This window comes from Cynara cardunculus (assembly GCF_001531365.2).
Source record: "Cynara cardunculus var. scolymus isolate 2C chromosome LG 2, CcrdV1, whole genome shotgun sequence".
NCBI classification, from domain to species: Eukaryota; Viridiplantae; Streptophyta; class Magnoliopsida; order Asterales; family Asteraceae; genus Cynara; species Cynara cardunculus.
Window position 1 is genome coordinate 26,792,078 of NC_037529.1, and position 11,203 is coordinate 26,803,280.

The window sequence follows — 11,203 nt, forward strand, 5'->3', positions numbered from 1 at the left end:
GATTAGAACAGAGTTAACACAACTAAAAACAGGAGATAACAGAATATAAGAGCAAGCTAGGGTGTATGACTTTTCGGGTGAGATGTAAATACTATTTCCAGTCGACCAATACTGTCAAAATGCTACAGCATGAAACCATGCTGACAGATTGCTACAGCATGCAATCAGTAACAACTATTTTTACCTATTACTTTGAAGGTATTCCTCTCGGACTTCACCAATGCACTGATATTATAGTTTTCAACCCATATCTCTATGAGGTATCCAGACTAGTGAAAGTGACAAATGGTGTCTTCAAAGTATATGGACAAACAAATCTTTTTGTTAAAAATCACCCTCTCGAGTGGATTTCCATATCATTCAAGTTGACGTGTTCTGAATGGCTCATCTCTGAATCCATTCCACTTTAACACTTCAGAGTGATCAACCCATCGAGAATTAACAACTTAGAAAATACGGACAACGAATCTCTCTCAAGTCTACTTCCCATTTCATCCAAGTTGACGTGCAAACAATGGCTCAKCTTAGAGTCCACGGCACTTTAACACTTTCAAAGTGATCAACTCGTCAAGAAGTGTCATTGGTTTTATAAAACTTGAAATGAAAAAGTAAAACATCGTTACATGAAAGGGTCGACTATATTTTGGTTTAAAACTCATCCTTTTCGTCATACACCCGAGCTAATAAAATTAGCTACTCATGACGAAAAGTAAATGACAAGAAACATAAATTGTGATAAGTAAGGACATAAAATAAATGCGGAAAGTAAATGACGGAATATAAATGACGAAATAATAAAGATGCGGAAAGCGTAATAAATGAATGACGTAAATAAATTGCGAGTAAGCGTAAATAAATAACTGACGGAATATTAAGAACGATAATATAAAGAAAGCGATTAAATAAAGCGATTAAAAGGAACTCGAAATGCCAAAAGATTAATAATATTTAGAAGACAACTTGTTCTCCAAGTAGTTTGGAGAACTACTTGAGAGAAAAGTGTGGAGTAGAAGTGTTGAGGTGTAATGAAAACTCCTCCCAACATCCCTTTTTATACTAGGGATGGAATGAGGGCAAAAAGGTAAATTCACACCCAACTAGTTCAAAAGAAACTAAAAAGTACATAATAGCAAACTAATATTTAGAAAGTAACTACAATTAGTCTTGTAAACTCCAGCTAATCTGATTAAACTACAGCTGGTTCACTTTAGAAAGCTCTCAAATGTCTTCGCAAGTCATGTCAGTCAACTCCAAGTCTCATCCNAAACTCCAGCTAATCTGATTAAACTACAGCTGGTTCACTTTAGAAAGCTCTCAAATGTCTTCGCAAGTCATGTCAGTCAACTCCAAGTCTCATCCATCTCTTCATCTGCCATCAGGTCATGCTACCACATTCCCACAACATCGACGTGCTCCAATCTGTCCAAAATAAGCTTAATTTAGACCAAAATCCACTAGAAACAGGTTCATCATTTAATTCAGCATAAAAATAGAGAAAATAGATAAAATGACTCAAAGTTGGGATATAAATGGAAAATAACCTATCTAAAGAGAATAAAAAGGTACTTTACGTACTAAATACTTAGTACGTATCACACCCCCAAACTTAAACCGTTTTCTTGTCCCCAAGCAACCAAAAGACAACTAAAAATGACTCAATTTTGAAAATTTTGCAAGAAAATGCAGTAAGTTCATACACACATGTTGATTATGTGAAAATGCACCATATAGCTTTCATAAATCTCAAGTTAGCATATTCTAACTAACCATTAGCATAAACTATAAGCTAGCTCTATTTGCTCTTTGTTATGCTCAACACATCATATGTTCTAAGATCAATAGGACTTGGAAGTAACTGGTTTACTCTCATTTGGGACATTTTTTTCCTTTCTTTGCCTTTTATCTCCTTTATGCATCAACATTGAATTTTTCAAAATTTTGGCACTTTTGTGCTCTTTTGTTGAATGCATTTACACCTTCCCCTATGGGACATTTGTGGTGTTTACACCTGCCCCTATGGGACATTTGTGGTGTTTTAGATCTCAAATATGACTTTGAAGTTTTATGCACTTTGTGCACTTTGATATCCACTTTTGGCACTTTATGCTTTTTTGCATTTTCTTTGATCAATATAATGATGTTGGTACCCTCCCCCAAACTCAGATTTTTCAATGTCCTCATTGGAAGTATATGGGGGCTGTTTATGCAATGGCTACAAGTGGCTAAATCATGAGAAAAGAACAAAGGGCCTACATCCTTTCTTAGTGGAGCATATGATGTGGATCAAAATGTGTTCCCAAGCAAAACAAGCTAGTTCTAGTGATACCAAGTGACTAGAAAGTGTAACTAAACTACAAGAATTATTTTAGCTATACAAGCATATGTCAATTATAAACATATGTGTTCTTTGCAAGAAAATAAACTAAAAAGTATAAAAGACAATCCCAGACTCAAGAAAATTAAAACAAGTTGAAATAAAATAAATAAAAGAAGCTAAAGGGGGATGATAGAACCTGTCCTACTCCATAGGAGTAGGTGAAGTGGAGATGCTGTCTTTCAGCTTCTTGCATTCCTTCTTCAATCGAGCATTCACATCAAACAGCCTTGAATTTTCTGTCTTCAAGGCTTTCCACTTCTTTCCGAACTTCTTCACTTGAGCACTTGTCTTTGCCTCAAGTTCAGCCCTTACCATCTTGATGTCTCCTCTTGTCTTCTTCTTGGCATCCCTCACTTGTTCAACCAGCTCCCCTTTCAATCTGTCTATTTTGTCAAAGAACTAATTTATTTGTTCCAACAAGCTATCCATCAAACTGCTGTTTTGAGCAAGCATGTCTTGCATCAAACACAACATATCAGCAGCCCCATTCACTTTCTCCTTCTTCTCCCTCACTCTAGAAACTGTCTTCATATCAATCTTCCATTTCTCCCCTTGCTCTTTCACTATTTGTTCCTCACAATACTGAGGAATACCATTTTCTACCAACAGTCGTGTGATCAAACAAGGGAAATACATCTTCCCCCTACTTCTGCCCGAACATGTCCTAATACTCTTCTCTAACACTCTCCCAAAGTTGATGGACTTACCCGTAACTAGGCAATAGAGCAACAACATTCTCTCCACCGAGACTGAGCTGTCATGTGTGGTGGGAGCAATGGAGTGCCTCAAAAAGTTAATCCACACATTGGCATTGGTCGTAAGATTGTAGGCCTTAAAAGTCCTTAACATATAGTTCGAGTGATCATCCCAAACAGCCCCTGGTTTTCCTATCTCATCAGCCACCTCAGTCAAATCTTCTATGGTCGCATGCCTCACCATTCTAGAGTAATCAGTCTTCTTAGGGGGGTCTAGGCCATAAAGCTGATTGATGGCTTTAGAATTAAACATGAAAGTCATCCCCCTAATCGATATCTTGGATGTGCTATTTGCTGCCAACTCAGCATAGAACTCTCTAATTAGAGTCAAGTTATAGGAAGTTGGAACCATGCACATCTTTTCTATACCATGGGCCTCTACCACCTCCCTTATAAATGCGAATTCCCTAATGCTTTGCCTATCAAATCCCTTGTCTGGGAATCCAACCCTGTTTTGGAACCTAGCATGCATCTTTTCAGCAGCCTTAGAACTAAAACCATTGTGGGGTCTGATCAGCCTTGGAATGGTGGCTGGCCTTTGGGCCATAGCCACCCTCTTCCTCTTAGGTCTAGAGGAATGTTGCTGCGATGCTACAACATCAGTCTCAGAGTTCCTAGGTGACTCAATCACAACCCTTTGAGACCGGTCTTCTTCCAAGGTGGTTCCTCATTAACTACTACCTTTGACTCTTTATATCACAAGCCTTGACCAACCTTCTTTTCCTAGACACAACCTCAATAGGGGTTCTTCATCCTCTTCCCCAAAAAATTCCTCATTGTGGTCGGGTATGGGATCATGAGGAGCAACATGAGGCATATCATTCTTATTATCTGTATCTTGCCCAGAGGTAGTCAAAAGCAGAGGCTTCCTCGGTTTTTCAATCACAGTATTATTTTCGAGACTGCATGCCTCATCTTCCATAAAAATCTCCCCTGTTTGTGCCATAGAGGCAGGGTCCTTCTCTTCCTCAAAATCAGAAGTGAAGAGGCCCTCAGGGGGTGTACTATCAGATGTGGATTGTGCTTTTTGAGAAGTTTCGATTGATTCCCTGTTGGTGGTGGTTGGAGATGAAGTTGGGATTGGGGCTTTCTTTGGAATCGGCACTGTAGATGACTTCACCATTTCCTTTGCTTTCTTCAGGTGATCTGAAAATGGGATGATGGCCGCGGATGGTACCATTTTCAAAAGGGGAGCGACGATAGGTACTTTCGGCGGAGTAGGGTCGACAGTGACTGGAGTGGTTGACGGTGGCAGTGACGACGACAGCGGCGGAGATGGTGAGTCTTCATCGATAAGGGTAGTCGAAGACTCACCCTTCTTCTTCTTCTTCTTCGCTACAGGGAGTCTCTTCCCTCTCCTCACCGGTTGCCTTCATGAGGAGACGGGAGGAGGATCGCGGTGGTGGGTTAGGCGTTTGTGTCGGCGACTGTTCAGATGCACGCGACGGAGGAGGATCGCGAACCGTGGCTCTCTTTACTCTTGCCATTTTTGAACATTGGAGATGGTGGGGGACGGTTATCGGTCGGGAGCAAGAGACAGTTAGAAAATGAGAGGGAAATGAGAAGAGAAAAGTGGGTTTCTTGGGAGACTAAAGGGGTTTTTACAAAAAGGCAAGGGTAAAGTGGGAAAATAGATGAGGTACCATGATGTCATCCTTGGGAGCATGCAATACTTGAGAGTACTTGATGTGAGTCTTCATTTCTCATTTCAACCAGCAAGTTTTCAAACATAAGTCACATTTGAGGGATGGGTTACTTGACCACTTAGGATGTTTGAAAAGATGGTAACAAGGTGTCTTTTCCGAAACAAAGAAGTACCTTTTCCTTACACCTTGTACCAACTTAGCTGGCAAAAATAAAAGAAGATGACCACATTTCTTAAGGATTTATTTTTAAGAATGACATCATGCATTTTTCCACTCAAAATTTTCAGACTTCAAAATTTTTCCAAGATTCTCCATTAAAGGCTAGGGTTTCCAAATACTGTAGCAAGACCTCAGACTTTTCTTGATGACTGACTGGACTGCAAAACACATGACAATTAACGACAGTATTATTAATAACTATAAAAATAGAATTTAAAGCAAACATAAATATCTACATACAAACATTTTTATAAAAAGTCCAAAAATATCGAGGCTTTTAGCAAAGGGTAACAAAATTCACAGAGCATAACTCTGGAATTTCTACCGGATCATGAAATAACTTCACTCTTTGACCGTTAACTTTGAACACAAAGGGATTGATTAGGTCAACTGCTCCATACGGATAAACTTTATGAATGAGGAAAGGTCCAGACCAACGGGACTTGAACTTTCCCAGGAACAGTTTCAACCTAGAGTTAAACAAAAAGCTTTCTGACAAGCTCTTAACTCCCAGTGTCGAATTCTTTTATCATGCCATTTTTTTGTTTTATCTTTATAAATCTTGGCATTTTCATAGGACAGATTCCTATGTTCCTCTAATTCACACAACTGGACTTTTCTTTTACTGGCAGCCAAGTCTGGGCACATATTTAATATCTTGATGGCCCAATATGCCTTGTGTTCTAGTTCCAAAGGTAGGTGACAAGCCTTACAAAAAACAAGCTTATATGGGGACATACCGATAGGTGTTTAAAAAGCAGTCTGGTATGCCCATAAAGCGTCATCTAATATGAAAGCCCAATCCTTTCGGTTTGGCTTGACAAACTTTTCTAAAATTCCTTTTATTTCACGGTTTGAGAGTTCGGCTAATCCATTGGTTTGTGGGTGGTAGGCATTTGTTATTCTATGGTTAATGTTATACTTTTCAAAAATTCCACTTAACAGGTTATTTACAAAGTGGGTACCCTCATCACTAATTAGTGCCTTGGGGTACCAAACTTTGTAAAAGTCTATTTTTGAAGAAATTTAATCACAGTTTTTGCATCATTAGTAACACAAGCCATGGCCTCTACCCATTTAGACATATAATCAACAGCCACTAGAATGTATTGACAATGATTTGATAGGGGAAATGGTCCCATGAAATCTATCCCCCATACATCAAACAACTCTACTTCTAAGATCCCATTAAGTGGCATTTCATTCCTTTTGGAAATGGATCCACTTCTTTGACACTCATTGCATCTTTGTGCAAAATTGTGGCATCTTTGAAGAGAGTAGGCTAATAAAATCCAGATTGTAATACTTTAGCAGCTGTTCTTTGGCCTCCAAAGTGTCCTCCATATGCTGCTTGGTGGCAATGCTGCAGGATTGCTGCCACTTCAGTTTCAGGGATGCACCTTCTCAAGATTTGATCTGCACTTATCTTAAACAAGTAAGGGTCATCCCAAAAGTAAGTTTTAGTATCATGGAGAAACTTTTTGAACATATGGCCATAAATATCAGAAGGTCTAATTCCACAAGCCAAAAAGTTTTCTATGTTGGCAAACCATGGTAGCTTTGATTCTAACACTAGAATTCTCTCATCGGGAATGTTTCAACAATCTCTCCTTCTTCAAGGGTCTCCCTAGGCTTCTTTAATCTTGACAAATGATCTGCAACTTGGTTGTCTACTCATTTCCTATCAACTATCTCAAGGTCAAACTCTTGTAACAACAAAACCCATCTTATTAACCTAGGTTTAGCATCTTTTTTTGAAATCAAGTACTTGATGGCAGCATGGTCAGTGTGAACAATGACCTTTGTTCCAATCAAATATGATCTGTATATTTCAAAAGCAAAATCCACAGCTAAAAGCTCTTTTTCAATTGTTGTGTAGTTAAGTTGTGCTTCATTCAAGGTCTTACTTGCATAATAGATTGAATAAAAAACTTTTTCCTTTCTTTGGCCTAAGACAGCTCCAACAGCCCAATCACTGGCATCACACATGATCTCAAAGGGTTTGTTCCAGTTAGGAGCAACAACTACCGGTGCGGTTACTAAAGCTTTCTTTAAAGTGTTGAATGCATTTCTACATTCAACCGTAAAATCAAATTTCTGATCATGTTGCAAAAGTAAACACAAAGGTTTAGAGATTTTTGAAAAGTCTTTTATAAACCTTCGGTAAAACCCAGCATGACTAAGAAAACTTCGTATTCCCTTGACAGTAGTTAGTTCAGGTAGTTTTTCAATGATTTCACGTTTAGCTTTGTCTACCTCAACTCCTCTTTTGGAAATCAAATGGCCTAAAACAATTCCTTCTTTGACCATGAAATGACACTTTTCCCAATTGAGAACCAGATCAGTCTCTTCACATCTTTCAAGACTCCTTTGTAGATTTTCCAAACAATTATCAAAAGATAAGCCATAAACCGCAAAATCATCCATAAAGATTTCTATGGATTTTTCAAGCATGTCAAAGAATTTGGACATCATGCATCTTTGAAAAGTTGTAGGAGCATTGCAAAGTCCAAATGGCATTCTCCTAAAAGCAAAAGTACCATAGGGACATGTGAAAGTGGTCTTTTCTTGATCCTCGGGTGATATGGCTATTTGGTTATATCCGAAGTATCCATCCAAAAAGCAGTTACACTCTTTTCCAGCCAACCTGTCTAACATCTGATCAATAAAAGGCAAGGGAAAATGGTCCTTTTGAGTGGCTTTGTTTAGCCTACGGTAGTCAATACATATCCTCCAACTAGACACTATTCTTATGGGGATGAGTTCATTTTTGTTATTGGTGACAACAGTAAACCCTCCCTTCTTTGGGACACACTGGATTGGACTAACCAAGGAACTACCAGCTATTGGAAAAATTATTGTTGCATCTAGCCATTTCAAAATTTCCTTCTTCACTACTTCTTTCATGACGGGGTTCAATCTCCTTTGAGGCTCTATAGATTTGAAGTTCTTTTCATCTAGGATGATCTTATGTTGACATATAGAAGGACTAATCCCCTTTAGGTCAGCAATGGTCCATCCTATGGCTTTGGTGTGCAACTTCAACATATCTATAAGCTTTTTTTCTTGATGTAAATCTAGGGTAGATGATATGATGACAGGTAATTTACCTTCCTCTCCTAGATATACATACTTCAAGTGAGATGGGAGTTGCTTTAACTCCAAATCAGGTGGTGAAATTATAGACGGGGTAAAATTCTTAAGCTCACTATTGTCCAAGAACTCAAATGCTGCAGCATCAGATGGGACATCACCTTCTAAATCCTCAACAATATCATCACTTATCTCAACACTATCCTCATCCTCTAGCTTACAGGCCTTCCTAACTCCTTCCTCATAACACATTGTCTCAATCTCAGTAATTCCTGAGCATTCCTCTAAGTAATCAGGGTACTTTAAGGAATTAAAGACATTGAATGTGACTTTCTGATCTTGGAGTCTCATGGTTAGCTCTCCTTTTTGGACATCAATCAAAGTTCGACCACTGGCTAAGAAAAGTCTTTCTATGATTATGGGAATATCTTTATCAGCCTCAAAATCTAGGATGATGAAGTCAGCCGGAAAGATGAATTTGTCAACCTGAACTAAGACATCCTCAATCTTACCTTTTGGATAAGCAATGCTTCTATTGGCCAATTGCAAGGTGACAGTGGTGGGTCTAGCTTCTCCTATGCCTAGGGTGTTGAAAACAGACAAGGGCATAAGGTTGATACTAGCTCCTAGGTCACACAAACCTTTACCAATCTTCTTTCCACCTATAGAACAAGGAATAGTGAAACTCCCTGGGTCTTTAAGCTTAGGGGGTATTTTGTTGGTTAGAAGCGCACTACATCCGTCGGTAAGAGCTACAGTCTCATATTCGGTTAACTTCTTCTTCTTACTCAAAATATCTTTAAGGAACTTGGCATAACTGGGCATTTGCTCWATTGCTTCAACAAGAGGTATGTTGATRTGCAATGCTTTAAACACTTCCAAAAACTTCTTAAATTGCAGTTCTTCCTTTTGATTCCTTAACCTTTGGGGAAAGGGAACATAAAGAGGAATTGGCTTTATGATGGCTTTGTTAGGTTGTGTTGAGCAAGATGGGTCCGGAGTGCCTAGAGTCTTGGTCTTACTTTCTTGAGGTTCAGATGGGATTACAACTTTGGTTTTTGGACTTGTTATAACCTCATCCTCAATTGGCTTTTTCCTAGCAACTTCTTCAGGGAATAACAAAGGAGAGTCCGACTTAGGAGGAACAAAGGTGGTGGTCTCAGGAGGTGGGTTATCCAAAGGTTTTGGTGGACTTTCAGTAACAGGGACCATGAGTATAATCTCAGGTTTAGACAAAACCTGTTCACTTTCTGGTGGTATGGTCTCAGTTAATTCCTTACCACTTCTCAGAGTCACTACTTTTACATGCTCTTTTCCTAGATCTCTCGGGACTTCGGTGTTACTAGGAAAAGTACCAAGGGCTCTACTATTCTGATTAAGAGCAAGTTGGGTAACTTGTGTTTCCATGTTTCTAATGGCAGCACTTTGTTGATTGAACAAAGATTGATTTTGAGTCATCATTTTGCTGCTGTGCTTGGGACTGAGCCACCAGTTCTTTTATCATAGTTTCCAAGGAAGATGATGAATCGGATTGTGGAGGTGGTTTGGTCTGAAAAGGTGGTACATTACTTTGAAAATTCTGGTGATGGTGATTATGAGAATTAGAACTGCTTGCATGTTGATGTTGTTGAAAATTAGGGTTTCCTTGTTGCTTATGGACTAGGGGTTCAAACTTGGACTATTCCATGAAAAACTTGGACTAGGGGTTCAAACTTGGACTATTCCAAGAAAAAATTGTGCTGTTAATGCAGTATATGCATCAACATCATGTATTCCTGCTGTCTTCTTTTGCGGTTGAGCACGTGGATCAGCCCAATGTCCATTATTAGCAGAAATTTTCTCTAGGATCTCATATCCTCCATTGTAGGTCATAGCTGTAAAGGCTCCGCCCGCAGTCGCATCGAGCATTTGTTTTGCCATGGGATTTAACCCATTGTAAAATGTCTTGAGTTGAATACAATACGGGATGCCATGGTGAGGGCATCTCCTTAACAGCTCTTTCAACCTTTCCCAAGTGTCAGGAACAACTTCATCGTCTATTTGTTTAAAAGGGCAAATTTCATTCCTGGACTTAGCGTTCTTGGTTGGTGGGAAATATTTTCGCAAAAACGTTTCCGCCATATTACTCCATGAAGGCACAGACCCCGGAGTTAAAGAATTGAACCGTGCCTTTGCCCGATCCCTCAGAGAAAATGGGAATAAAGTGAGTCTTAGAGTGTCATTAGACACTCCCGGGATCAGGAAAGCATCAGTGATTTCCATAAAGGATTTCAAATGTAAGTGTGGGTCCTCCGAAGGTAATCTGGCAAATTGTTCGTTTGTTTGCAACATGTGAAACATAATCGGTTTTAGTTCAAAATAAAGTGCGGTCATATGCGGCCTAACTATCCCGAAATTTAATTGCTCAAAATCCAGAATGGCATAGTCCATGATCCGTCCATTTTTGGAATTTGCCAAATTAATGATGTTCGGAGTTTGCTCTCTTGGTTGTTCATTATTTTCTGATTTTGTGTCCTCATTATGATTATTATGTTGGTGGTGTTCTTGCTGGAAATTCGGAAAAGGTGGTATTGTCCCAAAGGCAGGCGGTTGGTTTTCTAAATGTCGAATCTCAGGGATGATTGGGGGAGGTAACTCCATGTTGGGAGAGAGTAGAGCAAAAAATGGACTTTGAGCTCTCCTTCTTTGGCGAAACGTTCTCTCAATATCGGGATCCAATTCAAAAGTTTCCCCACGATGTCTCCGTAACATACACCACTTTTAAAAACGGATTAAAAACAGGACGAGAAAAATCAAATCTTTTACTTCACTAAAAAGAAAACTTTTAACTAACTCTCCCCGGTAACGGCGCCAAAAACTTGATTGGTGGAAAACCACACACTACAATCAGGACCAAAAGCAAGTATACAAATAGTCCCAATATCATCTTTCAAGTAATAAAAGTGGTACAAGTACCAGATATCGTCCACAGTGATCGTAGTAAAAGTCTAAAAGAAAGTAAAGTTAAGGAAATGATTCCAGAAGGCGAATTCGAAGACTTAGATTAGAACAGAGTTAACACAACTAAAAACAGGAGATAACAGAATATAAGAGCAAGCTAGGGTGTATGACTT

General features: G+C 39.1%; 1 non-coding gene across 1 annotated transcript; it reads left to right on the forward strand.

Moving 5' to 3' along the window:
* The first annotated feature begins 10,056 nt into the window (after nt 1-10,056).
* Nucleotides 10,057-10,163, forward strand: LOC112508269. The gene has a single exon (XR_003068652.1). It is a non-coding gene; the product is annotated as a small nucleolar RNA R71 (small nucleolar RNA).
* Nucleotides 10,164-11,203: the final 1,040 nt, after the last annotated feature.